We start from the raw sequence: 27,918 nt of genomic DNA, 5'->3' as shown, positions 1-27,918 counted from the left end.
CGTTACGGTGAGCCTCTGCTATTTCTGACTCTTGCTTCAGCTTCGCCTCGATGCCGTGGTGCTTTGTGCCCGGTTGATTGACCATTTTCTCCACCGCAGTCGCTGGAGCATCGTCGTCGTCGAAATTTGCTCCGCCGTGACCGCTGCGACCGTCGAACCGTGTCTCCATTGCTTCTCAGGCTCGGCTAGCGACTCCAGTGTGTTCGGGGTGAGCTCCTGGTTCTACCCAAGTTGTTTGTTTCATCATTACCGAGCTCCTATCGCTGGCGTAGTGCAGCCGCACTGCCGTGTCCGCCATGGCCGTCGTCATGCTCATGCGCCGCTGTAATTGGTCCCGATTGTGCCACCAATCGACGCGTAGGGGTGTAGGGGTCATTTCAGTACCTTGGTCGTCGCTGTTGAGCTCGCCGTCGGTGAGTTTTCACCGGTCAGCGCGCGTGTCGCCGTGGTCAAAGCGCGAGGTAGAAGATGACAAGTGGGACCAGGTTGTCAGTGACTCAGCGTTCAAATGGATTTTTCTATTTTCATATTTGAATGAATAGTGTCTGTTTTTGTTATTTTTGTGTCGATTTATTTAGAGCTCCAAAAATTATGAAAATTTTTGTGTGACTTCTCTGTGATGTAAAGCATTTAACAAAATATGAAATAATGTTTTTCAGTATTTTTGAATGTGATAAAAATTGCTCAATTTATTAATAAATGGATTTTCATGATTTTTCTAGGCTTATTTACTTGTCCAAAAATTATGAAATTTGTTTTGCCACTTAGTTATTATGTAATGAACATTTACTAAAATTTTGAGCTCAATTAGAATAAGTTGATTTATTTCATAATTTTGAATTAAATAATTAATTCATAAAAGCAAATAGTAACCTTTAGTGATTTAGGTTTTGTTTGAAATTTTGGATTGAGTGATGACCTTGGGTCATTTGTTGATAATGATCCTTGGCAGTTGACGTATGTGTTACGAAAAAGATTTAGTTTGTTTGACTTGCAACTGTACCACGAAGGAAAGTTGTATTCAAATTGTTAATTTTTGTATCCATCATCGAGCATCATATTTCGTATTCCGCATCATGTTAAACATGGCATTGTTATTACATGTAGTGAACGAAGGTGAACATGTGGTAGTTAATCAAGCTGTTGGGGAGGTTAATCCGTCTGTTGAGGTCGAATCGAATACTTGTGTGACGTCATAGGAATCGGACTTTTCCGTCAACGAAGGCAAGCCCCGGATGCATACAACCCTACCTTGTGTTTTACAAATTAATTTTGCTTTTGCTTTCCGTTACTACATTAAGTGATTAGGAGTTAAGTAAGAGCCTAATTGGTGCATTACCAACCTTGTTATTCCATATTTACCATATTACCAGTTTTAAATTTGTATATGCCTAGTCTTGCTTAGCTATGCGTAGAACGATGAAGTTGGGTGACTACCTGCCACCTGCAAGTTTTAAATGGAACCTTAGTTACTTATGTTATCATGTGATATGGGAATGTGGAGTAATAATTCTAGACCGGGCGGACTCGGTGTGTGTGAGCCACAAGACATGGAGGTCTTGTGAGCGGGTTCTTTCCGCCTGTGTCGATTAAGGCACGTCCGTTGTTGAATTGCATGAGGTGAGAATTTGTAGTACTAACCACATACTCCGGTAAGCCTAAACTCAGCTATTCTATTACGAGAATGGCTAATCGCGCACTAGGAGTGGAGAGATGGTGGGAATAGCGTGTACCCACGTGGCAATGGGCTGGATTGGTGGAGTACTGTATTCTCGGGTGGCGCGGACCCGTTCTTGCCTTAGAGGATCCGGGAGTAGGTTGATATATGTAGGTCGGGGACCTGCATATGTCGTGTGGTCTGGAATCCCCAGCTGGGTTTTAATCGGTTCGAATCGTCGTTGCTCCTCAATTATGGAGACTCAACTCACTGTTCATCATCGTAGTAATAATAACTGGAATTTGAGTAAGGTTTGAGAAAGTGTTGGTTATGAAGTTTCATGATCTCATTACGGATCATGTCAGCTTTGTATATGATCTTTTGAAGACAAATATGTTAATAAAAAGAATCTTGTTAAAGAGCTTTTACGTAAAAGAACTTTGATTATTGCTAAAGCCATACCTTGAATCCCGGAGCCTGCATTCCTAAGTTCTATCAGTTCTATTTCGGTTAAGTCTTGTTGAGTACTTTCGTACTCAGGGTTCGTTGACCCTTGTTGCAGGTGAGCCTCATGAGCAGATCTGTTTTGGATCGTGCTGCATGACTATCGTTCGTTCTGACGATGAGAAGTAAATGTGTGATCCTTGGGCAGGATGTTTATTTTGTGTGTTATGTATATGTTAATGATGCCACTCCACTACTACTATGGTTTATAATAATTATCGAACTTAGTTTGTAAGGTTTGAAACAACTGGTCTGTAAACTATGTTATCATAAGACTTCCGCTGTTTTTACTCTGGTGCTAATATTTGAATAAATGTTGTAATACTACAATGACTCTGTAACGTGATCCTGCTCAGAAATCGTGGATGATTCGGGGTTCCCTGAGGACACCCGACAGACTTCTTAAGTTACCAGGAACATATGCATTGTTGTCAAAGGTCGTTGGACAGTGACAAGTGTATGTGGGTCCTATAATTTAGGAGGTTCTGCCACACCATCATGAACGACGGACCCGGATTCCACTCGATCACACTTGTTAGCGAACTCACCGAGCACGTCACTCGAGCCCGAGCGATCGGGACAAGCGATAAAACTCAGCCCCTCCGGTTGTGAGGAACCGAGGATGGGGTAATGCACACAACTCACACCGACCCCTACTAAGGCCCAACAGGGCTCGGGGGCTCAAGACAAAAAGCCTGGGACTACGACCCCAAACTCGCCCCTTCCGACTGCGCTCCAAAAAACCTGGGTTTGCGACCCCGATCTCGCCCCATCTGGCTACACTTCTGACTGCACTCCAAAAACCTAGGTTTGCGACTCCGATCTCGCCCCATCCGGTTACGCTTCTGACTGTGCTCCAAAAACCTAGGTTTGCCACCCCGATCTCGCCCCATCTGGCTACGCTTCCGACTGCGCTCCAAACATCTGGGCCTGCGACCCCGATCTCGCCCCACAACTCCGACTCGCTCGATCCCATGGCACACATCAATGCCAGCATCAGTGAGCTCTATCTCATCCAAGACCGACTCCCTCGCTCAATCCCACGGCGCGCATCGACACTAGGATCAGTGAGCTCTGTCTCGTCCAAAACATGACTCCAACTCGCTCGATCCCACGGTGCGCATCGACGCCAGCATCAGTGAGCTCTGTCTCATTCAAGACTGACTCCCTCGCTCGATCCCACGATGCGCATCGACGCCAGGATCAGTGAGCTCTGTCTCGTCCAAAACATGACTCTGACTCGCTCAATCCCATGGTGCGCATCGACGCCAGGATCAGTGAGCTCTGTCTCATCCAAAACACAACTCCAACTCACTCGATCCCATAACGCGCATCGACGCCAGCATCAGTGAGCTTTGTCTCGTCCAAGACTAACTCCCTCGCTCGATCCCATGGCACGCATCGACGCCAGGATCAGTGAGCTCTGTCTCGTCCAAAACACAACTTCGACTCGCTCGATCCCACGGCGCGCATCGACGCCAGCATCAGTGAGCTCTGTCTCATCCAAGACTAACTCCCTCGCTCGATCCCACGGCGCGCATCGATGCCAGGATCAGTGAGCTCTATTTTGTCCAAAACACGACTTCGACTCGCTCGATCCCACGGCATGCATCGACGCCAGCATCAGTGAGCTATGTCTCGTCCAAGACTAACTCCCTCGCTCGATCCCATGGCGTGCATTGACGCCAGGATCAGTGAGCTCTGTCTCATCCAAAACACGCCTCTGACTCGCTCGATCCCACGGCACACATCGACGCCAGCATCAGTGAGCTCTGTCTCATCCAAGATTGACTCCCTCGCTCGATCCCACGGCACGCATCGACGCCAAGATCAGTGAGCTCTGTCTTGTCCAAAACACGACTCCGACTCGCTCGATCCCACGGCGCGCATCGACGCCAGCATCAGTGAGCTCTGTCTCATCCAAGACTGATCGACTCGCTCGATCCCATGGCGTGCATCGATGCCAACATCAGTGAGCTCTATCTCCTCCAAGACTGACTCCCTTGCTTGATCCCACGGCGTGCATCGACACCAGGATTAGTGAGCTTTGTCTCATCCAAAACACGACTCTGACTCGCTCGATCCCACGGCACGCATCAACGCCAAGGTCAATGAGCTCTGTCTCGTCCAAAACACGACTCCAACTCGCTCGATCCCACAGCATGCATCGACGCTAGCATCAGTGAGCTGTCTCGTCTAAGACTGACTCCCTCGCTCGATCCCATGGCGCGGATCGACACTAGGATTAGTGAGCTCTGTCTCATCCAAAACACGACTCTAACTCGCTCAATCCCATGGCGTGTATTGATGCCAGCATCAGTGAGCTCTGTCTTATCCAAAACTAACTACCTCACCTGATCCCACGACGCGCATCGACACTAGGATCAGTGAGCCCTGTCTCATATGAAACTAACTACCTCACCCGATCCCATGGTGCGCATCGATGCCAGGATCAGTGAAGCTCTGTCTCATCCAAAAACCCTTGATTGACTCCCTTGCTCGATCCATGGCGCGCACCGACGCCAGGATCCACAAGCTCCCTCTCACCCAATCTCTAAAAAACAACTAAAAACCGCCTCGGCTGCACAATGATGCCTTGGACCACAAAACTCCGTCTCAAAATAAAAAACTCCCCCACTAAACAACACAAGAAACCCCTAGACGGTTCTGCCTGAACCGCCTGGGGGCTACACCCGCTGGTGCGCTCGCGCGCACCCACCGGCAAAAATCCCACTGGCGATTCTACCCGAATCACCCGGGGGCTCGGGGGCTCCTGTCGGGTTCATAAACCCAGGATCCCTCGGGGACCGACTTCCACACCAAGGCTCAACCCAAGAGTCTAAAGTGACAGGCCGGAAGGGCAGCCCAGTCACCGACCGGAAGGTCTGGCCGAAGAGGAACATCGCCCGCTCATCGGCTACTTCGGCCCACCTCTCCGACCAGAGCGTTCGCTTCGACTCCGGTCACCTCCGGATGGACCCTCCGATCGGAAGGCCTGGCCCAAAACACCACTTCCGACTCCGACCTTGCGTCTCCAACCTGGGTTCATAGGAACCCTGCTCACCGCTCTTCTCCGACCGGCACACTCAGAGCCGACTAGAGCTATCCAACCGGGGACGCCCGCTCGGTGGGAACCAGAAGACGTGCGGAGAAAAGCAAGGCAAGGCTCACAAGTCAAAACCACTGTACCAGGGACCATACCCTACATAGAACAGTACTCTGTAGCTACCCTGACACAAATAGTATTGTAGGCGCCAACATCTCCCTCTACAGTATTGTAGGGGCCGCTAAAACTCCCATACGGTAAGGCCCCCCACGTGCCTATGGGCATCGATAGCGGTATGGATGCCAGGATTTACCATACCAGGTGAACATAGCGAGACTCCTCACATGCCTCTAGGCATCAAATAGTATTTGCAGGTACCAACGTCCACCATCCCTAAAAAAGGCAGCACGACCACCCGTATGCATCTGACATTCAACAGTGACATCAATAGTGTTGTAGGCGCCTACTATTATCTTGTATCCACCGGCGTGGGCAACAAGGCTCGGTAGGCGTGGGCAACAAGGCTCAGAAGCATACGTACCCTCACCCTCTCACTTGTAAGGACATCCCCTTTATCTATAAAAGGGGACGCGCCCTCTCCAAAAAAGGGAGGGCCCTTCTTGAAGATAATAAGCACCGATCAAGTTCACTAGCTCACGACCACTGAACCATCGGGTTCGGACTCCAAGCACATGCTTGAACACTTAGCTCTTAGCGTAGCTCCTGTCGCTCTCGGCCCTTCTGACTGGAGCCGACCGGACCTCCTGTACACCCCTTCTTCCTCCATCTCGTTTGTAACCCCATTGCAAACTTCGAGCACCTGGGCTCAGGAATAAAGTTACTGACCGACCCAAACTGGACGTAGGGTACGTTGCCTAAACCAGTATAAATCATGTGTCATTGAGTGCTAGGCCACCTCCGATCACAACATATGGCAAAACTACAAGTATTCACTAGTTGGTCACTTTCTGCACCGACACACTTCCATTCAGCTTTTATAACGTGAAGAACTTGGAAATTGGAATTATCTATGGACTTTACTGAAATGCACCCTGTTTTGTTCATGTTTACCTTGCTAAGGAGTTGTCACAACCTTCAAAACCTAGAAATAGAGGTAATGCTGGATGTTGCCTTTTGGATATCTCTATTTACACTGTTTGAAGGTCAATTTGTTGATTACAACTGATTTTTTTGGTGAAGTTGCGGGGCGGTATTGATCAGAGTTTTGAGGCAGATTGGGAATTCTTAAATGCTCTATGGACGGATGGCATGTGTGCCAAACTTCAAGTTGTTCGAATGATTGATATTGCTTGGCTTCTAAATGAAATTTCATTTATGAAGCTTATGCTCTCTAAAGCAAGGCTTCTTCGCACATTGTATGTTGATGGACACCCATATTATTTTGATGATTCACTAACTGACTTACTAAAATGTAAAAGAGCTTCAGCTCAAGCTCATGTCCTGTTTGAAGGTAAAGAAACTTGATGTGCGGTCTCAAATTTACATATATTTATTATTTGAAGCGATGGATCTCTGTACCTCATTTTTTTTCATGTCAAAGTTAGTGGTATATTTCACATGATGTACTTTTGTCTATTGTACAAGTTAAGTCTGACCGAAGAAAGGTGAACATAAGATTTATGCTGACATATTGTGAAGTTTTCTGTGGCCTCCTCAAGATTTTAGAGCTTGACCCAATTGTCATCCAAGAGGTAGACATTGTCTCCAATGCATGAGATCCTTTTTTCAAAAGTGTTCAGAACCTCCTTTTTCCTCTGCATTTCTTATGAATCTTCTAGATTCTATTAGAATAGAACCAAATTTATTAGTATTTCAGCCAACGTTCTAAACCTTAAGATTCTTCCCCAGCCCTTTTACGTAACGGTAGCACCAAGCAACCTACATCCAAAACAATTAGGTTAAAGATATAAAAAATAGCTAAGTGACATCTGCTAGCTGAAGTATTACAATTGGAACCATCATAGAACTACCATCTAGCTCAAAGATACAACGATGCTAGCTACTTTATTTTCTTTTACATGATTTTATTTAGTACTCCTTTTCCTTTCCACTTCGACATAATTCATTTTCATGGTAGAATTCAAACTTAATTCTAGTCAAAGCCTGCCCCGTTAATGTTCACTAATTTCTTTGTTTCATATTGGGGCACGTTATTGAGTTTTCATATTAATTAAAGCTTGTTGGATCTTGGAGGAATAAAGAGCCTCTTTGGCAGGGCTCCTACAGTGGTTTCAGCTCCGGCTCCTGCAGGAGCTGTGCCAAACACCTGTTTTGGAAAGGGTTTTGCATGGGGAGCCGGTCAAGAGCTGAAGCTATTTTTTGCCTGCGTAGGAGAAGCCTAAAAATGAGCTTCGCGCGGCTCCTTACTGTGGGTTCACGTCATCTAGTGCGAAGGAGCCGTTTTACCAAACGTTTTCTAGAACGGCTTTAGCTCCTCCAGAGGAGCCAGAGCCGGAGCCATTTTTAGAGGAGCCAGAGCCCTGCCAAACAGGCCCAAAATATGGAAGCATATGGAAGAAGGGAACAGAGCATTTCTGTGTACACAATATGTCGTTTAATCCATTTTAGTAGCTAAAGCATTTCATTACAGGAATCCAATGGTAGTCTGATGTTTGCCTAGTCAGTACTACACAAATGTTTCCACTGACCGTTTAAGGGTTTCTTTTTTATGGAACCCTTTAAGAGTTTCTTCTTGATAAGACCTTTTTAAGAGTTTCTAGTAGAAAAGTATCATTATACATAAATGCAATAGTTTCTGTGTATTTTGTTTGATCTGCTTTTATGTCCGCTTTGCTGTAATTTTACAAACTGTTTTCCTTGTGCAGGTTTGGTGCAACAATATTAGATGAGGTGGCATCTTCTGTGTATTGCTGAGTGCAAGATTGGCTGCTTGAATGGGACAGGACCTGCTTTCTCCGCTAAATAGTTTTTCTTTCTCTCTTTCATCATGTGATCATATGAACTCATGCATAGAACCAGCGTGATTTCTGTGTGTTGTTCAAAGGAAGCTGACGTGGTATTGGTTGTCCACTAGTTTAGTAGGGTTTTCCTGATATCCCCTAGTGTCGTTTGGTTAATGAAGCATACCTCCAAACTTGCCTGAGTCGGTGATTCATTTCGCTGAAATTTGGCTTATGCTGATACTTATGCAGATTTGTTGTGAGAGGAAAACACTATTCATTTGCTGAAAAGTACTGCTGAAGTAGTGCTGCAGAACAGGGCAGAAATACAGTTATCCTTTCCCTAAGCTGTCCTCTGGTCCTCCAGAACTTGTTGCTTGCCTAGCTGAGCTCATGCAATAGCCGATCAATGGAGTGTTGTTTCTCGCTATGTTTCTTTACATTTTAGTGAAAGCCGCTCCCTATTTCATACTCCTGTTTGTTTCTTCCCGTTCCTGTTAATGAGCAGAATCTATGTTATGATTAATTTCCCTATTTTTCCTGGTTAATTGGTCATTTATGTTGCTGCATCAACAATGTTGCTGCTTGGACTCTGAAACTGCTCATAGCCGCGGCGCTGCATTGTGCCACTTAATGCTGGCGCCATTACATGTCCTCGGCAGAAAACGATGGTCGGTGACTGGCGTTTGTAGTTCTGCGCCCAAAAAAAACAATGCTCGAATTCCAGGTGATGATCCATTCAGTTCTACAACGATGGAGAGATCACACAAGATTGGGGATATGCGAACTATTTGCTCTATAATCTGTTACAGATGAAAGCCCAACTCAGCTTCTTTCAAACACGTCACCTCTGGTAAGTGTTGTTGAAGGTGTTCTCTAAGTTGCTTTTGTTAGACCTAAAGCAGGATCTCTAGGCATAAATCTAGCGAGTTCTCTTATAAATGGGTAACACGTCCTAGTACGTCCACTAGATAGAGATTAGAGAGAGGAGTAGTGCTAGGTTACCAACCATCATAGGGCTTCGATCCAGCGGCGTCGGCCATGGTCGTTGTGTCAATGTCTATGCGAGGGCAACGACGGTCGATGAAGACGGTGACGGTGATGGGCGGTGGTGACCGGTGGTGAAGACCGATGGCGGCGCAGTGCAGTGGTGGAGGTGCATCTCGTCACTGGCTACGCCCCTCACTAGATTGGGTTAGGGTTTATCGGTGGGGAGCTCAGCTCAGGCGAACCTCATACCCAGAGCCGCCGGCCCCCACCTCTATTTATTGCGTAGTGTGACAGGGGCCCTCCAGCTATAGTGGGCTGGGCATCCCCAATCAGGGCACGGATCAAAGGCCCAACTAGGCCATTGGGCCCAGTTTGGGATTAGAGATCAATCTAACAATCTCTCCCTTGATCTCCTACCCTCTTTCAATTTCATATCATTTATTTTTGTTCATTCCATTACATATTAGCGCATAAAGTATGTTTCATTGTCATGGTCAATTGCCGATAGATTTAACAACTACAACACACCAGTCTATTCTGAAATAGATACTTAACTTTGGGCCTTCTTTTGTCCAGAAATTATAGGCTTTCCCTTAAACCCATGATGGCTACATGTTCTCTGAACACGTTGGGTGGTAAGCCTTTTGTAAGCGGATCCACGAGCATCTTTTTGGTACTTATATGCTCAAGACTTATGACATGATCCCGGACTTTATCTTTCACAACATAATACTTTATGTTAATGTGTTTGGCAGCACCACTTGACTTATTGTTGTGAGCATACTGTACTGTTGAATTATTATCGCAGTATAACTTAAGTGGTCTATAGATGTCGTCAACCATCTTCAAACCGGCTATGAACTTCTTTAGCCAGTTCACCTGCCCTGTTGCCTCATAACGCGCTACAAACTCGGCATACATTGTGGACGATGTAGTGACGGTTTGCTTTGAGCTTTTCCATAAAATAGCTCCCCCTGCGAGAGTGAATACATATCCAGACGTGGATTTTCTATCATCTCCCACATAATTAGAATATGAATATCCCACTATATGGAGTGAATCTAATTTTCTATACGTCATCATGAGGCTTTTCGTTCCTTGCAAATAACATAAGACTTTCTTTACTAATTTCTAGTGTTCTGTTCTAGGATTGCTCTAGAATCTGCCAAGTAACCTGGTAATAAATGCCGAGTCAGGGCACGTACATACTTGAGCATATCGCAAGCTTCCGATAGCTGAAGCATATGGAACCGTTTCATTTGATCGATCTCATACTGATTCCTGTGGCATTGAAAATCCCCATATCTGTCGCCCTTGACTATAGGAGCAGGTGAGGGACTACATTTGTGCATACTGATTTTCTTTAAGATCTTTTCTATGTATGCCTTTTGTGACAGTCCTAATACCCCTTTACTTCTATCTCAATGAATCTCGATCCCTTGAACGAACAAAGCTTCACCAAGATCTTTCATATCAAATTTTGAGGACAAAAACTTCTTTGTCTCCAGTAGTAGACTAACACCACTACTAGCAAGTAAGATACCATCCACATACAGGACAAGGAAGATAAACTTCCCATTCTTAAACTTTGCATACACACAATTGTCCTCTACATTCCCTTTAAACCAAAAATTCCTTATTGTCTGATCAAACTTCAAGTACTACTGTCTTGAAGCTTGTTTTAATCCATAAATAGATTTCTTTAGGCGGCATCCCATTCATTCTTTTCTTTCCATGACAAAACCTTTTGGTTGTGCCATGTAAACATTTTCCTCCAAGTCCCCGTTGAGAAATGTCATCTTTATATCCATCTGATGTAATTCTAAATCGTAATGTGCCACTAATGCCATTATGATTCTGAATGAATCCTTATATGAGACTAGAGAAAAGGTCTCATTATAATCAATCCCTTCTCTTTGCGTAAAGCTTTTTGCCATAAGTCACGCTTTATATCTCTCTATATTCCCTTGAGAGTCAAGTTTTGTTTTGTAGACCCATTTACAGCCTACTGTTTTGTCTCCTTTAGGAATTATTTCCAAGTCCCAAACTTTATTGACATTCATAGATTTTATTTCATCTTCTATGGCCTCAAGCCACTTTGATGAATGATCACTTCTCATGTCTTCTTTAAATGAGGTGGGATCATCCTTCATTTGAAATTCCTCAGTGTTGTATACTTCATAGTCAGCAGGAATAGCTGATTGTCTAACTCTTTGAGACCTTCTAGGGGCCTCCACATTTGGCACATCTTCTATTTGAGGCTGTTGTTGCTCCCCCTCATATGTGACAATAGGTTCTACAGGATCCTGAAGAACAGGTTCCTCATCGTCATTCATTGTTGCCACAGGCGGAATAACAATAGGTGCTGGCACCACAGTATCTTGCACTGTCGGTACAGCGGCAGCAGGTAGTGAGAAAAATGGCTCATGAATCATTGGAGTGGGTGCATACACCTGCTTCGCTTCAAGATTAATTTCTTGAGCTACCATGCTCCCCCTCATCATTTCATCCTCTAGGAAGACAGCGTGTCTCATTTTCACAAACTTTGTATGTCTGTCTAGACAGTAGAAACAAAAACCTTTTGACTTTTCTAGGTAGCCAATGAAATGGCAACTTACTGTTTTGGGATCTAGCTTTCCAATATTTGGGTTAAATACTTTAGCCTCAGCAGGGCTCCCCCACACACGTAAGTGGTTTAGTGAGGGTACTCTTCCTGTCCACAACTCATACGGTGTTTTGGGCACTGACTTACTTGGTACTCTATTGAGAATATGAATGGTTGTTTTTAACGCCTCCATCCACAGGCTCAACGGTAAGGTGGACTAACTCATCATACTGCGCACCATATCCATCGGGGTACGATTGTGTCTTTCAACTACTCCATTCTGTTGAGGTTTGCTCGGTGTAGAATACTGGGCTACTATGCTATTCTCCTATAAGAACCTTACAAAAGGTCCAGGAACTTGGCCATATAGGGTATGTCGACCATAGTACTCCTCCCACGGTCGGACCTAACTATCTTAATCTTTAAATTGTGTTGGTTTTCAACTTCTGCCTTAAATATCTTAAACTTATCCAATGCTTCTGTTCTTTCTTTGAATGGATAAATGTAGCCATAACAGGAATAATTATTTGTGAATGTTATGAACGAATCATAACCATCCACACTCTTTATAGGAAACGGACCACAGATGTCTGTGTGAATAATATGTATAAATCTCACGCTTTATTTGGCATCTTTCTTAATTTTCTTTACATATTTTTCTTTTATGCATTCTCTGCATTGTTCTAAATCTGAGAACTCTAATGGAGGAAGAATATCATTCTTAACTAGTCTTTCTATTCTTTCCCTCAAAATATGGCCTAAACGGCAGTACCATAATTTCTACGACGCATCGTGGGCTCTCTTTTGTTTTCTGTTTACATCTGCAGATGAGGATACATTCTCATTGTCGCACGCAACGTTCCCATCATCGCATACAATATTCACATCATCACATAGTGATAACAAATAAAGCTCATTTTGTAAGATAGCAAGACCAACACATGCATTATTAAATGTTATCTTACATTTGTCATTTCCAAAATAGCAATCATATCCATCATTGTCCAAGCATGAAACACTAATCAAGTTTCTCTGTAAAGAGAGAACATAAAGTACATCTCTAAGTAAAAGTGTGAAGCCATCAGCAAGCTCTAGAGAATGATCGCCAACGGCTTCAACATCTGCTCGGACTCTATTTGCAACTTTAACGTGTCTTTCTCTTTTTTACGTAGTCCTCGTCGAACGGAATCCCTATAAGGAATTAGCAACATGAACAGTTGCACCTGAGTCAATCCACTAAGTAGATTTCAAATACTGCATACAGGGATTCATTTATGAATATAATAATATTCTCACCTTTCTTTGCCATGATTATTTTTAAGTAATCGGAACAATCTTTCTTATAATGTCCTGTCTTCTTGCAATAGAGACACTTGTCTTTCTCTACTGTGAACTTGTTCTGCTGAGGCTGATGCAGCATGGGGCTCTTTCCCTTTGACTTTGAGGAGGAGTTAGCATTATTATTCTTTTTCTTGTTGTCTTTCACATAATTGATAGTGCCACCATTGACAACTTTTATTCTCTCCTCTTGCACACACATAGCCATGAGCCTCTCTAAGTCCCACTTCTCGGGCTATATGTTGTAGTTGACAACAAAAGTGTCAAATTTCTTTGGTAAGAAAGCAAAAATTAGATGGATAAGGAACTCTTCCTTTAGAGCCAAATCCATTGATTTTAGCTTGGATGTCAAATTACTCATCCTTAGTATGTGCTCTCTTATACCACCATTTTTAGAGTACATCTCTATCACCAGCTGCTTTATCAGCTGGGTAGCATGTATTTGAAGAGCCAGTGAACTGACTCTTTATTCTATCGAGGTAATCGGTGATTGTGTCACACTCTAGGATTGAGCCCACAATAGCAGGCTCAATCATGTTCTTTATCACAGCCAAACATTTCTTGTTGGTAGTGATCCACTTCCTATGCTCAAGGTCATAGAACATCTTTTAGGATGCAAAATCCTTCTCTCTAGTTGCCCAAGCGACATCAGCCTCATTTGTCTCCCTCACCGGTGTCATAAGCTCAGTGGGACACGGTGAGGTGACTATCCAGTCCACCTCAGCCAAGATGAAGGCCAGGTCAATCTTTTTCTTCCACTCCGTGTAGTTGTCACCTTTGACAGTGGAGATCTCTTTAATACAACCCATCAAGTTGTATCTGCCTGAAAACACAATTCATATAGAGTGAGAACATAAATAATAACAATAATTGCATGTCTTAATTCCAACGTTGGTCAAAATTAAAACATACAACTGTTCTTTACAATAATTCTACATCATTGTTGGGCATAAATAGAATTAATGCATGAAAAACTTATGATTAAACCTTATAATATTGTTATTATCAACGTTGGTAAAAAAATAACAATATTGTAATTTATAGATTGAAATTGACTACTCTTCAAATTAAATTCTTCCGTTGGTTCGAATTTAATTAGAAAATCATTAACTTTAACATTGCAGCGGAAAAATAATTCAATTTAATGAATTTTAACCATAGAAAAATTCTCTTTTCTATTTACTTTAAGCCATTTATCTATTTTCCAGGAAATAAATATTTACTGGAAAAAGAAAAACAAAAAATTGATTCAAAATGAACACTGTTCTTCAGCCCAGCCGGCAAAACGGCCCGGCCCACTCTGCTTGCACGCGCGCTGTGCCTCCTAGGCCATAACCTGGGCCTGGGACGCCAAAGTCGCGCGGCCGCGCGCGCCCGCCTGGGCCGATCGTTGGCCCGATCGATCTGCACCGTCCATCTTTATCCGATGGCCACGCACGCGTTTCGCTTGAAATAAAAGCCGACGCCACGGTGCCTCCGGGGAAACCCTAATCCATTCTCTGCTGCTGCTCTCTCTCTCTCTCTCTCTCTCTTCGCCTCGCTCCGTTCTCTCCTCAGCGCAGCAGCCGCGAGCACCAGAGTGAAAGCAAGCGCGAAGATGGCTCCGTCGCCAGTCCCCTCACCGATGTGCGTGCTCCCCAGCGGGTGAGCACGCCGCCGTCGAGCGGTCTGGACGGCGGTGCCCTGATCCCCTCCAAAACCATAGATCTGACCTGGCCACTTCTCCTCCTCCTCTGTCTCGGTCCCGCGACGGCACGGAGACGAAGATGGCACTGTCGCCGGCCCTCTCACCGGTGCGCGCGCTCCCCAGCGGGTGAGCACGCCGCCGTCGAGCAGCCTGGCCACGACGCCCTTTGCCCGAGCACCCGCCCGTGCGCCGACGAGGCGGCAGCACGGTGCGACGGCGAGGTATGCCTCTTCCCCTTCCCCTTTTCTTTTCTTTGATTTTTCCTTTCTACTCTCCTCGGATCTATCCGATTTAGGGTTGGGAATGGGGTTAGGATCGAGATTAAGGTTTGGTTAGGGTTAGGGTTTCGTTCACTATTCTTCTTCCCCGAGTTTGATTCGTGGGTTAGGGTTCGGCTTCGCGTGCCGAGAGCCCTTTCTTTTCTCTGTTCTTCACCCGATTAGGGTTAGGGTTCGGTGACCCTCTTCTCTTCCCAGATCCGGACGGATCTGATCTCTTTCTTTCCCCCTGACATGATCTACATCTAAACAGAGGGTTCCGATAGGCTAGATCTACATCTAGTTAGGCTCCGGTACCATTGTTAGACCTAAAGCAGGATCTCTAGGCATAAATCTAGCGAGTTCTCTTGTAAATGGGTAACATGTCCTAGTACGTCCACTAGACAGAGATTAGAGGGAGGAGTAGTGCTAGGTTACCAACCATCGTAGGGCTTCGATCCGGCGACGTCGGCCATGATCGTTGTGTCGGTGTCTGCGCGAGGGCAGCGACGGTTGGTGAAGACGGTGATGGTGATGGGCGGTGGCGACCAACGGTGAAGACCGATGGCGGCGCAGTGCAGTGGTGGAGGTGCTTCCCGTCACTGGCTGCGCCCCTCACTAGATCGAGTTAGGGTTTATCGGTGGGGAGCTCGGCTCAGGCGAACCTCGTACCTAGAGCCGCCGGCCCCCACCTCTATTTATTGCGTAGTATGACAGAGGCCCTCCAGCCATAGTGGGTTGGGCGCCTCCGATCAGGACACAGATCAAATGCCCAACTAGACCGTTGGGCCCAGTTTGAGATTAGAGATTATCCACGTGACTGCATCGGCAGTGGCGAGAACGACGATGACAATCTGATGGAGATTGCAGGAAATGGAGTTTCTGTCACAGACCTGGGAAGCGATATGGCAGTTGAAGAGAAGCTTGAGCCTATCTGGCGTTTTTGAAATTGCTTTAGAGTTTATATAGTTTTATACCCTGATCAGCAGCACTCTTTCGGCATGAGGAAACCAACTAAAGACCAGCGCAGGAAAGCATGGAGCTTGAGCTCCAACGAGAGCTTGTGCGCTACAAAATTAATCCAAGTGTTGCAGACGGTAATACAGCTTCCACTTCCAGACGTTCAAATTTAGTAAAGTTGAACAGGGTCAGGAAAATATAGCTAGAAGGTTCTGGAGTAGCTTTGCTCTGAATTTGACTCACCATCCGTTGGTCAGTTAGTGTGAGAAGCATAAGAATCAAACAACATGCAGATGCAAGGAGCAGTCTTTTTTTCCTCTTCAACAGTGTATCATTGGTGCCTGTCAATTCAGTCTCCTTGGCACAAACGAACAACAAAAACAAAAAGGCTCCTGAAATAAAACATAAAAAATACAGCCAAAATGATGTGCCTACAATACACTAACAATGCCAGAGCTTCCACCATCCTTCCCTCTCACACAATATCACCTCAAGTCCTTCCTTTCTTCCAAGCCTTCCCAGTCTTTAAGTAGTGGCATCGCAAGAAGAACTAAAGAAACCTATCTACTCTAAAGAATGAACAAAAACGAAAGCAGAAAACCTAGTCCTTCCTCCAATTCTCTCCACAATGCAGCAGCACCATGGTCTTCTCTTATGATGATATATAGGCGCCTAATTCAGAAACGATTGCTTATACCATACCTTACCGGGGAGGAAGCCTTAGAGGTGGACAGCTCAGATCAAGCGGAGGGAGACAGGACGAAACGGGCCGTCAGTATGGGCCGATCCTGGGCCTTTAGGCTACAGTAATTATTTTCCGCTCATCGAGACATGGACCTTTAGTAACCTGGACCGTTGGAGGCGCCGACGCACGGAGAGGGTGGATAACTGTAGATAGATGGAGCCCTCGCCGGCGGCGGCCTCTGCCTCAGGGAGAAGCGGAGAGGCTGGGACTGGAGGCGTGATGGAGCCGAAGCAGGCGGAGGCGGCCGACCGGCTCTCCTCCCTCCCGGCGGAGCTGCGGGACGAGATCCTCGTCCGCCTCGACCTCCGGGACGCCGTGCGCACCTCCGTGCTCTCCCGCACCTGGCGCCACCTCTGGAAGGAAAAAATTGTAAAAATGACACTCCAAAGATCGACTCTCGACCGTTTGCAAATCGCCTCCTCCCCTACATCGGCCCCCGGGTCTCCCTCTTCAACATCTGCGTCGACGACGCGTCTGCCGGCCGCATCGACGACTGGCTCGTCGCGCTTTCCCGCTGCAGCGTCGAGTCCATCCACATGTCTGGCCTACTCAGATCAGTCTTATACTTCAACCTCCACTCCTCCATCTTCTCCTTCGGTGATCTCGATTCCCTGTGGCTGCAACGCTGCGACATCCCACCCCTCCCCGTTGGATTCGCCGGCTTCCCCGCGCTCCAGGAGCTAGACCTCAGCTCTGTTCGCTTCCCAGCCAATGTCCTGAGGCTGTTTGACGTGTTCCTCCCTGATGACTGCCCAGAGTCGGTGATTGAGGCGCCCAATCTCCGTAGCCTAAAAATCCTTTCAGACACGGACTGTGGCTGGCGAGTTGGAGAGCTGCCATGCCTCGAAGATGCCGACATTCAGGTGTTCCTCTGTACGCGGCATGGACATGGTTTTAGAGATTTCCTTGCTTGGTTTGCTCATGTGCTTTGGCCTAAATCAAGGCTGAAACGGTAGTGCTTGTCTCAAGCCCATTCATAGATCAGGAACGTAAACATCGTCTCCTATACTAATGAAATAGCGTGAAAAGTTGCACTAATAATTAATAATAATGGAAACAATTGTTTCATTCATGCCCTGCTTCCATGTGCCTGTGGTCCTTTGTTTCAAAATAACACAGAAATCTCATACATATTGCTAGACCCTGTATGACCGTATCCAGTTTGAATGTTCTTTTTTTTGTCACAGGTCAACAATGTTGAGATACCGTATACACTTCCATTGACCTTTTCTAACTTGAAGAACTTGAAATTATCTATGGACTTTACTGAAATGCACCCAATTTTGTTCATGTTTACCTTGCTAAGGAGTTGTCACAACCTTGAAAACCTAGAAATGAAGGTAATGCTGGATATTGCCTTTGGGACATCTCTATTTACACTGTTCGAAGGTCATCTTGTTGTTTACAACTGATTTTTTTATTTATTGGTGAAGTTTCTTGAATCTGTTGATCAGAGTTTTGAGGGAAATTGGGAGTTCTTAAATGCTCTGTGGAGTGATGACATGTGTGCCAATCTTCAGACTGTGAGGATGATTTATGTTCACTGGCTTCCAAAACAAATTTCATTTATGAAGCTTATTCTCTCTAAAGCAAGGCTTCTTCACACATTATATGTTGATAAGTGCCCAGATGTTTTTGATGATCCAAAAATTGACTTACTACAATGCAAAAGAGCTTCAGTTCAAGCTCATGTCCTGTTTGAAGGTAAAGAAATTTGATTATGGGTCTAAAAGTTAATGTCGTATATTTATTGTTTGAACAATGGATCTCTGTACCTCATTTTTTCCCGGTCAAAGTTAGTGGTATGTTACTCATGATGTACTTTTGCGAGTTTTTCTATTGTACAAGTGAGAGTGGATTATATTTCATCCAAAAGTTTGACATCCTGAGGAAAGGTGATCAACATAAGACCTATGTTGAATACATTGCTGAAGTTTTCTGTGGCCCATTAAGACTTTAGAGCTTGACCCTATTATTGTTGTTGAAGAGACAGCCATGGTCTCCAAGACTCCATTGCATGATATCTTATCTTTCCAGCAATATTCAAGGCATTTTTCCTTTGCTTCGCATATGGATCATCTAGATTCTGTTACAAATAGCAACCAAATTACAGTAGTTTTTCAGCCATAGTTCTAAATCTTAATGGAGTGTTTGGTTTGTAGAATCAATCCATTCTAGATGAGGTGATGCTGATGCATCATGAGTCCATTTTCCTCAAATTTAGTGGAATGACTTCATTTCTCATACTAGTACTAATTATTAGCTTGTGAATAAGGTGGTGATGGATTAACTCACAATTCCACAAACCAAACAAAAAAAATAAAGATTGAGATGATGATGGACTACCCCCATTCCACAAACCAAACACCCCATTATATTGTTTCTTCCAATTTAGTAGCTAAAACCCTAAAACATTTCAATGAAGGAACCCAATGGCAGTCTGATGTTTGCCTAGTCAGCACTATGCATATGTTTCCACAAACCTTTGAAGTGTTTCTTTTTTATGGAACCTTTTAAGAGTTTCTTCTTGATAAGGCCTTTCTAAGAGTTTGTGGTAGAATATTATTGGTCTACATAAATGCTACGGTCTCTGTATATTTTGTTTGATCTGCTTTATGTCTGCTTTGATGTAATTTCACAAACTGTTTTCCTTGTGCAGGTTTGGTGCAGCAGTATTGATGAGGTGGCATCTTCTATGTATTGCTGAGTGCAAGATTGGTTCACTTGAATGAGACAGGACCCGCTTTCTCTGCTGAAGTGTTTTTGTTTTTCTCCTTCATGATATGATATATGAAGCATGTAGAAAATGGCTTATCCAAGGAACCAGCATGATTTGTTTGTCTTGTTCAGAAGAAGCTGATGTGCTATTGGTTGTTCACTAGTTCAGTAGGATATTGGTGGTAGTAGCTAGAGTCGTTTGGTTAATGAAGCATACCTCCAAACTTGCCTGAGTAGGTGAAAATACGGTTATCCTTTCGCTAAGTTGTCCTCTGGACCTCCAGAACTTGTTGCTTGCCAAATGCCAAGCCGGGCTCATGCAATAGCCAATCCATGGTGTGTTGTTTCTCGCTAAATTTCTTCACTGCTTAGTGAAAGCTGCTCCCCTTTATTTCATACTCTTCTTTGTTTGGTCCGGTTCCAGTTAATGAGGTGCATCTATTTCCAACATTAGTTTCCCTACTTTTGCCTGGCTAATTGGTCTTTAACGTTGCTGCATCAACATTGTTGCTGCTAGTGTTGCTTCGACTCTGAAACAGTGCAACGCCCGCGGGTGCTGCATTGTGCAGTTCAATGCATGCGCCGTTCCATGCCCTGGGCATAACGATGGTTGGTGACGGGTGTTTGTAGTTCTGCGCCAAAAAAATGCTAGCATTTCCAGGTGACGATCCAGTTCAGTTCTGTAATGATGGAGAGATGACAAAGATTGGGGATGTGCGAACTGCTCAGTCTATAATCTGTGATAGTTGGAAACGAGAAATAACCCAACTTGGGTTCTTCTTTCAAAAACATCACCTCTGTTGATTGTTGTTGAATGCGTTCTGCAAGTGGCAAGAGAAACGGCGGCAATCTGATTGTGATTACATGAAATGTTTCGGTTATATGGCTTACTTTCGCTTAACAGTTCGGGATGGAATGCCATTCCTAATGCTGTAAACGGTTTAAACCGTCTTTTGGTTAATACTAAAAGACTGGGCCTCCTCCCTAAAACTCTAAAAAAAGGATTACAGGAAATGGAGTTCGTGTCACAGACCTGGGAAGCGACATGGCAGTAGAAGAGAAGCTCGAGTCTTTTGGCATTTTTGACATTGCTTTAGAGTTTAGACCCTGATCAGCAGCACTCTGTCGGCATAATAAGAAAGCCAACTAAATACCAGACCAGAGCAGGAAAGCATGGAGCTTGAGCTGCAACGAGAGCTTTGGTGTGAGCTGCAAGATCAATCCAAGTGTTGCAGACGGTAATACAGCTTCCACTTCCAGATGTTTATATTTTAGTAAAGTTGAACAGAGCCAGGGAAATTTTGCTACCAGTTTCTGGATTAGAGGACATGGAAATTACCTCCAAAAGCTAAGCGACCTGGTAGCTTTGCTCCGAATTTGGATCACCATCCGTTGGTCCATTGGTATGAGAGAAGCATAAGAACCAAACAACATGCAGATGCAAGGAGCAGTATTTTTTTCTCTTGAACAAAAATCATTGATGCTTGTCAATTCAGTCTCCTCGACACAAACGAACACCATAAGGTGGCAAGCAACAACAAAAACAATGGCTCCTGAAACAAAACAAAAATTATGTGCCTACAGTACCCTAACAATGCCAGAGCTTTCACAATCCCTTCCTCACACACACTATCACCTCAAGTTCTTACTTTCTTCCAAGCCTTCCAGGTCTTTACGTAGTGGCATTGCCAGAAGAACTGAAGAAGCCTATCTACCTACCCTAAAGAATGACAAAAAAGAAAACCAGAAAACCTCGTCCTTCCTCTAGTTCTCCGCACAATGCGGCAACACCATGGTCTTGTGTTGTGAACTTGTGATATCTAGTGCAGAAGTGATTGCTTAGATCTATCTAAAGATACTTATAGGAGATCAGACATCACATCAGAGACTCATGGGATTCTCAAGCACAATCTTTATTTAGAGCTCGTGCGCCATTTAAAGTTCCTAATACACGATTTCTAATTGGACTCTTCCAACTAATTAGCTGATTGAACTTTTTTCCTCCCATGAATATCTTTTCTTTTGTTGCACGTCAGCTTTTTAATCTCTCTTTCCTTACATCACCACTGGAAACTGAAATAAAATAGCAAATACCGACATAAAAAGTAGAAAACTAATTTCCCTATCGGTATACCAACAGAACAAAAGCGACAGAAATAGAAAAATTTTCTGCCGATTAACTAATTTTCTTGTCAGTACACCGTTGACAGGAGAATTAACGACCATTAGGTCTAGAATTGTATCCTTGTCGGACAAAGACGACAGAAAAAATCATTTTACCGTCAAGAAATGAATTTCCCTATTGGTTTTAAACCGTCAAAAATGGTTATCGTTAGCAGGAAAATTGCATTCACACCGACAGAAAAATTGCACTCACACCGACAGGAAATTGTGAATGGCGAGATCTCATTTATTTATAAATCCATACAATGCCTTCAAATATATCATACATAATTCATCTCATTTATTTAGAATTCATAGAGCTTGCCACGTCTCAGTCTCACACATGATTCCAATCACAGGACTCATTCTTTTTTAATAACTCATGAATGAATTTATGTATCAAGGTCCAATGGGCGAATATAATATTCAGCACTAAGCTATCTATGCACAGCAATGATAAACATTTTTTTAAAATAAAAGCATGATTATAGAACGACACTTGCTGTATCAACAATATCTTTAATCAGCTTTAGCTCTCAAAGCATATCAATTGCCTCCTTGTCGCTGCTCGGTACCTGCTCCTTGGCCTGAGTGATTACCTCCCTGCTCCTTACCTGAATGATTAGCTCATCTCTTTGGCCTCCATGTTCAGAAAAGTGATTACAATGCAGGCAAAATGATTAACTGTTGTGGTGAGTCTGACTTTCAGAAATATTATCAAAGGAAATAGATGTATTGATCTTTTCTACATGGCTACATGAATGACCGGAACCATCCCTGCCCATCCTATCTTCTTTATCTAGATCGTCTGTGTGGCATTTATTCTCCTCTGATCCACAGGTTTGTGTTTCATGTATATGTATGGATTATTGTTTTTTTTATGAACCTAAGCCATATATTTCATAAGCTACCATGTGAGATGCAGTTAGAACTGACCTAGATAATGCTAGGTGTTGTTGCTGGCTTAGATCCATTAATTTTGTTGATGTACGATAGAATAGCAAATGAGAAAAAAATGGATTCGCTATGAAATCGAGATGTCGTCTCATCTCTGGGTGGTTTATTTTTCTAAATGACACAAACATGCAGTGCATATGCAGGTTGTAGAAATGGGAATTTTTCTAAGTTAATCCTCTTGAAACTGAACCTGGAAGACTACCGTTGCAAGTTGAATTTTTCTATGAGGTAATTTAAAATAGTAGCTATGCATGCTGTCAAATGATTCTCAATCAGTTCAAAGGCAAAATTGATTATATTATATGGACATGGTGTTTCCAGCTTGTTCTGACTCCTGGGTAGGTTAGACGTTAGAGATGCACTGCCTAGTAATAGGGCCAAATGGTTCCGTCACATACCTCAGTTACATAATTTTTCCTTCTTCCATAGTCTTACACGATTTTTCTTATTAAATTCCTGATATTTCCTTGTGATTACTATGAGTTTTAGTTATCTTTTTTGAACTTGTGCAGACAAAGGTAAATCTTCTAAATTTCGTACTGTGATTCTGTGATATACAACTATGAGCTATGAGGTGACTGAAGAACAGATCTAGCAAGGAAAGGGTATCCCTTCTTCAAGTATATATGGTTTGTGTTTGATTCAGGCCGTCATTAGTATATACTTGCGGACTAATCTCTAGTTTAATATTGTTTCTAGCTTTTGCTTTAAATTCCACGTACAAAAATTCTTTGGCTATCTAAAAATTTTCCGACTTGTTTCTGATAACAAGTCAGCCCCATGTACAGGAGATGGATATCAGGCATGACCCAAGACATGTGGACATTATTCTTCTATATATTTTAATATACATATATGTATGTTACATGAGGTCTGATGCACCCTCCATGCTTATGCTATACAAAACTAAATAGAAGTATTGTACCATGCTAAAAATATATTTGATACTCTAATGTATAGTGTAGATATCCAAAGGAAGACTCTTGGCTTTATCTACACTGCTAGTTCTAATTTGAGAGAACTTCCAGTAAAAAAATTAGAGCCCATCCACCAGTTTCATTTTTTTTTTTGCGTGGCTTTAGTGGTTCTAATTTAGCTCAGCTTCTTTTATTTCAGGGTTTCTGTGTCACTGTAGACAAAGCGTTTTTAGTGAACTTTAATTCTAGAAAGAGCTTCCAGGAACAGGTATATATACATTGGCTCAGCTATTTTCCTTCACCGAGATTTATAAATTCATGGGAAAATCACATATAGGAATTAATTAACTATGGAAACAATCATAGGAAATAATTATAGCAAATAGGAAGTGCGGCAAGTCCAATGACAAAGGTAATACAGATTGCATTTTGCAAAAAGAAGGGAATACGCATAAGCCATAGGCATGATACACATGGAAGGACATAAACTTCATTGAATGATCAGTTTATAGTATTCCCATAAGCCATATAACAATAGGTGGAAGTTAGTGTGGATGCTTAGACATTAGATATGCCCAACATTTGTTAATTGATTAATCTACTCAAAGGCAGTTCATGTACCTTAAATTGCGGAGATAGATAATTCTTTATGAAACAAAACTTCACTGGCCTCTACGTCTACTTCAGAACACTCAAAATCATTATTTTGACGACATGCTCATACCTGCGACAGTTGGGTTTGTATTGTTCAATACGGGAATGGCATGACCACAGAACGAAATACAACCTGAATCATGTTCTAGAAACCACACTAAGGTCCTCTAAATAGCTAGCTAAACAGCATTGAACAATCTGCAGTTCTAGAAAAGATGCATAACTGCACAATCTGCAGTTCTAGATTAGCTACCCAAACAATACTATGATCCCTTGCATGAAGTCTAACTCTGAAAATTAATAATAACTGGGAAAACATCTATAGAAAAATTGCACGATTTATATAGTAGATAGCTACAATATAAAATTATCTAAAAAAATAAAAATATTCTTTGGTCAGGCAAGCACATTTGACAGAACAAACAAGCTGCAAAACAAGATACTACATCTTACTGCTAATTGTCAGAGAGAGAGGGAGAGATGATCAGAAACTGGATAGCTGAATATTCCAAGAACTCAATACATAGCAGCACCAATGGATAACCTAATAGTCTGCAATATCATCACAAGAAAGCTGCAATAAACTTGAACCTTAAATGATCATATTGAAAAATCACCAGCAAGCGTCCAGCAGATATACCCTTACTACTGTCAATCATGTTTTTTTCCTCGCTACTTTGCACTAAATCAACACTTATACTACGAGATCTACCAAAACAAACAAAAGTTATATATCAGCACAATACTTGAGTGTATAAAGAGAGAGGATTTTGGTTCCATATGGTTGCTCACCAGAGAGACAAGGAAGTGGCTTGAAGACCGAATCAACCTCCCCCCTTAGCTGCAGCCCCCATCGATCTTCCATGTGCAGTTGTGCACTCTCCAGTGACCTTCCGAAGCAGTGAGCCTGTTCGGGAGGGGTGGGCAAATCAGATCAAGAGGAGGGAGACAGAACGAAACGGGCCGTCAGTATGGTCCAAACCTGGGCCTCTAGGCTGCAGTGATCCCTTTGCATAGACAGAGAGTCTTTTACTGTACAATTATAAAAGTTGGTAATTATCCGTAAGTGATTAAAAACGTTAAGCTCTTTTACCCTTCACGTCACTCTTATCAGATTTAGCTTTAACGGTGTCAAACTACGGGTGTGAAAAGTAAAAAATACCCCCAGTCTAGATATGTAATTAATTTTTTTAGCATCTTAATGATCTCAAATGAAAAAAAACCCAAAACTAGAAAGTTGTAGATCTCATCAAGATCTACAATATTTTTATAAAAATTATCTTTATTTGATTCCGTACAAAAAATATGATTTTTCTAAGACATTAATAATATCAAATTATATTTTTTATAGAATTAAATAAAGATAATTTTTATATAAAAATTGTAGATATTATCGAGATCTACAACTTTTTAGTTTTGAATTTTTTTTCATTTGAGGTTATTAAGATGTCAAAAAAAATTAATTGCATGTTCCGAGGAAATTTTGGACTTTTGACAACCACGGTTTAACACTGTTATACTCAAATCTGATAAAAGTGACGTGGAGAAAAAAAAACCGGCGGTAGCACGAGAATAATTATCGACTTTTACAGTGGCACACGGTTAAAGCCTCGCAGACAGATGGGCCTTTAGTAGGCTGGACCGATGGAGGCCGACGTACGGAAGGAGGGAGGCGAATTGGAGAAGTGGAGACGGAGTCACGGAGCCCTCGCCGGCGGCGGCCTCTGCCTAGTACGCTGAAGTCGCTGCCTCACGGAGACGGAGAGGCGGAGAGTCTGGGGCTGGAGGCGTGATGGAGCCGAAGCGGGCGGTGGCAGGGGCCGACCGGCTGTCCTCCCTCCCGGCGGAGCTGCAGGACAAGATCCTCGTCCGCCTCGACCTCCGGACGCCGTGCGCACCTCCGCGCTCTCCCGCGCCTGGCGGGACCTCTGGAAGTCCCTCTCGGTGCTTTCCCTCTCCTTCCCCTTCGCCACGCACCCCTTGGTCATCGACAGCGTCCTCCTCCCCTACATCGGCCCCCGCATCTCCCTCTTCGACATCTGCGTCGACGAGGACCATGAAGACGCTGGCCGCATTGACGACTGGCTCGTCGCGCTCTCCCGCTGCCGCGTCGAGTCCATCCACATGTATGGCCGACTCAGACCACCCTTTTACTTCAACCTCCACTCCTCCATCTTCACCTTCGGTGATCTCGTGTCCCTGCGGCTGGTAGGCTGCAACTTCCGACCCCTCCCCGTAGGATTCGCCGGCTTCCCCGCGCTCCAGGAGCTAGACCTCAACTCTGTTGCCTTCCCAGACAATGGGGAGAACCAATTGGAAGCTATCATTCGTCGATCACCCTTGCTTCATACCCTGAATATATCTCATGTGTCCATCCTTGATGACTGCCCAGACTCAGTGATTGAGGCGCCCAATCTTCGTGGCCTAACAATCTATTCAGGGTATGACTATGGCTGGCGAATTGGAGAGCTGCCGTGCCTCGAATATGCCAACATTGATGTGTTCTTCTATCCGCAGCATGAACATAATTTTGGAGATTTCCTTGCTCGGTTTGCTCATGTTCAAAAGCTCAGGCTCTTCTCACCGGTACATTATTTTCACTTTGTTCTCCTTATTTATATGTGCTTTGTTATAGATCAAGACTGAAACGCTAGTGTTTGGCTCAAGCTCATTGCATAGATCATTAATAATAATGGAAACAATCGTTTCATTCCTGCCCTGCTTCCATGTGCCTGTGGCCCCTTGTTTCAAAGTAACGCAGAAATCGTCCGTATTTCTAGACCCTGTATGACTTTTATCCAGTTTCAATGTTCTTATATTTGTTTTGTGACAGGCTAATGATGATGTTAAGATGCCGTATACACTTCCATTCACCTTTTATAACTTGAAGAACTTGGTCTTATCTATGGACTTTACTAAAATGCACTCCATTTTGTTCATGTTTACCTTGCTAAGGAGTTGCCACATCCTTCAAAACCTAGAGGTAATGCTGGATATTGCCTTCGGGATATCTCTATTGCACTGTTTGAAGGCCATCTTGTTGTTTACAACTGATTTCCTTTTATAAGTGAAGTCGCGAGACGCCATTGGCCAGAGTTTTGAGGCAGATTGGGAGTTCTTAAGTGCTCTGTGGACTGATGGCATGTGTGCCAATCTTCAAATTGTGCAGATGAGTCTTATCATTTGGCTTCCAAATGAAATTTCATTTATGAAGCTTATGCTCTCTAAAGCAAGGCTTCTTCGCACATTATGATACACACCCAGATGATTTTGATGATCCAATAATTGACTTACTAAAATGCAAAAGAGCTTCAGCTCAAGCTCATGTCCTGTTTGAAGGTAAAGAAATTTGATTATGGGTCTAAAAGTTAATATCGTATATTTATGATTTGAACAATGGATCTCTGTACCTCATATTTTTCCCGGTCATAGTGGATATTACTCATGATGTACTTTTGCAAGTTTGTCTATTGTACAAGTGAAAAAAAAGGGGCAGACCCAGTGCCGGAGGCTCCCACATGAGTGGGGTCTGGGGAAGGGAAAAACCGAGGCAAGCCTTCCCCCCGCAAAATCTGCGGAGAGGCTGCTTCGAACCCACGACCTGGTGACTGGGTTCGAAGCAGCCTCTCCGCAGAGAGTGGATTATATTTCATCCAAAAGTTTGACCTGCTGAGGAAAGGTGATCAACATAAGACCTATGTTGAATACTTTGCTGAAGTTTTCTGTGGCCTCATTAAGACTTTAGAGCTTGACCCTATTATTGTTGGTGAAGAGGCAGCCATTGTCTCCAGGACTCCAT

The 27,918-nt window shown here is 43.6% G+C and overlaps 1 long non-coding RNA gene and 3 pseudogenes across 1 annotated transcript; 3 read left to right on the top strand and 1 right to left on the bottom strand.

Annotated features, from left to right (window-relative positions):
- Positions 1–8,694, top strand: part of LOC136516778 (F-box/FBD/LRR-repeat protein At1g13570-like) — a 29,263-nt pseudogene extending 20,569 nt beyond the window's left edge.
- Positions 8,695–16,693: 7,999 nt separating this feature from the next.
- Positions 16,694–19,809, top strand: LOC136518957 (F-box/FBD/LRR-repeat protein At1g13570-like; annotated as a pseudogene).
- Positions 19,810–21,942: 2,133 nt separating this feature from the next.
- On the bottom strand, positions 21,943–25,079 carry LOC136518984 (uncharacterized). The gene is made up of 3 exons (XR_010774664.1): positions 24,912–25,079; positions 24,087–24,189; positions 21,943–22,231 (listed from the first exon to the last, which is right to left on the bottom strand). It is a non-coding gene; the product is annotated as an uncharacterized lncRNA (long non-coding RNA).
- A 670-nt stretch (positions 25,080–25,749) lies between these two features.
- LOC136517483 (F-box/FBD/LRR-repeat protein At1g13570-like) lies at positions 25,750–27,674 on the top strand (annotated as a pseudogene).
- Positions 27,675–27,918: the final 244 nt, after the last annotated feature.

Source organism: Miscanthus floridulus, chromosome 17 (genome assembly GCF_019320115.1).
Source record: "Miscanthus floridulus cultivar M001 chromosome 17, ASM1932011v1, whole genome shotgun sequence".
Classification (NCBI taxonomy): Eukaryota; Viridiplantae; Streptophyta; class Magnoliopsida; order Poales; family Poaceae; genus Miscanthus; species Miscanthus floridulus.
This window is presented reverse-complemented; position numbering and strand designations above follow the sequence as displayed.